Below are 2,926 nucleotides of genomic sequence, written 5' to 3'. Positions count from 1 at the left end.
CCCGGAGACTCAATACGAACCGCAAGCTCCGCCTATCCCAGTTTCCTACGTCAGTATCCATACTGGGTTCACTGGAGCGGCTCAGCATCCCCCTCCCCCTCCGCTATTTCTGTGTGTCCGTTTGCGTGGGTTTTCTGAGGCACCATCAGGGACGTGCAGAGACTTACAAGCAGGATGAGCAGTTGGCCATAAATCCACTAGAACTCGTGTCTTGTTCAAACATAGGTGTTTTTCTACCTGAAAGCTTCATACAGCAAGACGTGTTTTCTCCTCACACAACAAAAATGTTCACACTCCTCAATGCATGATGATTTGGGCCATTTTTTTCTTGACCTGTTTTTAAGACTTATAATATTTAACCACTATTACTTTTTTCCATCTTGAAGTGCTTGGGACTTTAGAGAGTTTTGAGGTTACGTGGATGTCACTTAAAGGTCCAGAGTGTAAAATCTCATCACTAGATATCAGTAGATTGCTGATTGCAGTCTGTTTTCTTACCCCTCCGATTCAAGTGCATAATCCCGGCTGAGATGGCTGCTGTGGGACAAAAAGTTTTTAGTCAGACAAAGGAGATCAGAAACATCCAATTAAGGATGGACCCCATAACAGCTGTGTGTTCCTACTACTGTTTGTGTTTCAAAAGATTTTAATATACACACTATATTTTAATCCTCTGGGCTCTGAGGTATAATTGGCCACTTTTCACTACTTTTGATTTCACCTTCAAAACTGTCTGCATAGTCTTGTTTGGTATGATTTTTTTTTTTTTCACCACAACCTCACACATGTGACTGTACACTTATTTATTCATTTTGGAATACTGTATTAATACATTGGACCAACAAAAAACATAAAATGCAGGCAATGCCTCAGGCATTTTTTTTTGTACAACTATTTACAGAACAATCAGGTGTCACAATAAGATGCCACACAGGTTATTTGTGCCGCTCCAAAAAACAGTTCCTGTCCACTGGAGAGGGGGGGGGCCATCACAGGCCTGACACTTCCAGGTGTGGCCCTCCTCCTGTTGAACACCGGGAGACAGCATTTACATCTGAGTCTGCCTTTGGTGGCTTTTTAGCATCTGCTTTGTCTATGAGTACACAACACACTAAATACACACTCCAAACACAGTAAAATCTCTCACATTTAAAAACTCGATATCATTATCGGTATCTGTCTTTCTCAGCAACCAAATGTCAAACATTGCCATCTAATTTTTTTTTAATTGGTTGATGTGGTGCATTTTTACACCATCACACAAGCTACAAGCTAGAGGAAAAAGCAGGGCATAAATCACTGATCATAAGTCTTGGCTTTGTTTTGCTTCAGTGCCAGAAAATAATAACATGTGAGGTTTTGTTGCTGAATGGGCCGATAATAAAACAATGTTTGGTGTTTTGAAATCCACTAAATTTGAAACTGATCATTTCATTGCTCAGCCAGCTCGAGGTGATGTTCCATCTGAATGTTTCTGTGCTTTGGGCATCAAAAGAGACTAAGTCTAACCCTCTGGACGTTCCTGTTCCCAGGGTGAGTGTGGTCAGGGCCCAGCCTGACCCTGCACCTGTTTCTGTTCCCAGGGTGAGCCTCTACATCAACCCCACTTGGCTGAGTATCCTGTGCAATCTGAGCATCCTGTGCAACCTGAGCTGAAGCTGCAGGAGCCCCAGTCATCAGAGGGGGTGGCTGCTTGCCCTGCTGGGCAGTCCCATTATCCTGTTGGTCCTGAATATCCTGTGTAAGAACTTCCAAATGTGAGTCCTGCACAGCCCCAGCCTGTGCAGCCTGTGTATCCTGAGAGTGCCTTCAGAGACTCCAGTGCCAGCACACCCAGAACCTGCAAGGCAGTCTGAACCTGAGCTCCAGTCTGAACCTGAACCTGAACCCGTGGATTCTTCTCATCCTGTGCCTGAGCATCCAGAACCAGTGGGCTCATTCATGGGCCCCCAAGCAGCCTGAACCTGAGCATGAACCCACATCTCCATCACTTCCATCTACCTGGTCCTCCTGTGTGTCTTCCCCATCACTGTCCACCAGTTGTCCTTCATTGGCTTCCAGAGGATCACAGCTGGCAGCTCCTGAACGTTTTGCTTCTGCTGCTGGGCACTTGGCTGGTCCCCTGGCCAGGCATTGAGGCTCAGTCCTCAATGCCAGTCTCAGCCCCTAAGCTTTGTCCCATGGCCTGGGCAGCCTCCAGAACTATTGTGTCTCCTCTGCTAAGCCTCTTGGCCCGATTGACCCCTGGACCGTTTTCCCTGTTCTCTGGACTCTTGTGCTCCCCTGTGTTCCTTCTGCTCTATTTTCTGTTTCAGATTTCCAGCTCCAGCCCAGCCCCATTTGCATTTTGTATATCTTTCCCTGTGAGCGTCAGCCAATAAAGCTGTATTTAAGTTTACTCCCTGTCCTCCAAGTCCTGCATTTGGGTCCTACTCTGCCTGCCACACAGCTGAGCCGTGACATTTCCTGCCTGAACTGACCTCCCCAGGTCAGAGCTGACCTGGCAAACTTGCAGGATTTGCCCGACAGGTCCCTCAGTCTTTTGGGAAAGTGTGAAAGAGCTCATTATATTCTCATTAGACTTCTGTTGGCTCTACTTTAATGGTTTAATGGCAGTGAAAACGGCCAAATCAAACTTTTCGAAGACATAAAATCCAAATTAAGATTCAGTGCTGTGAAAAAGTATTTGCCCCCTCCCTAATTTCTTAGGTTCTTTTGCATATTTTTCCACACTTACATGCTTAAATCTTGAATTAACTGTGATTAACCACATTTTTTTTAAAACCACTATTGACCAAAACAAACACAAAGGCTCATCTCACATTTGCCAAAAATCATCTAAATGATCCCCAAGACTGTTGGCAAAATATTCTGTGGACAGAATATTGTAACATCTGCTCATGATGCTTCCCACAGTGCTTCTTAT

This window comes from Archocentrus centrarchus, unplaced genomic scaffold, assembly GCF_007364275.1.
Source record: "Archocentrus centrarchus isolate MPI-CPG fArcCen1 unplaced genomic scaffold, fArcCen1 scaffold_24_ctg1, whole genome shotgun sequence".
In the NCBI taxonomy this organism is placed as follows: Eukaryota; Metazoa; Chordata; class Actinopteri; order Cichliformes; family Cichlidae; genus Archocentrus; species Archocentrus centrarchus.
Note: the sequence above shows the minus strand (reverse complement) of the source record.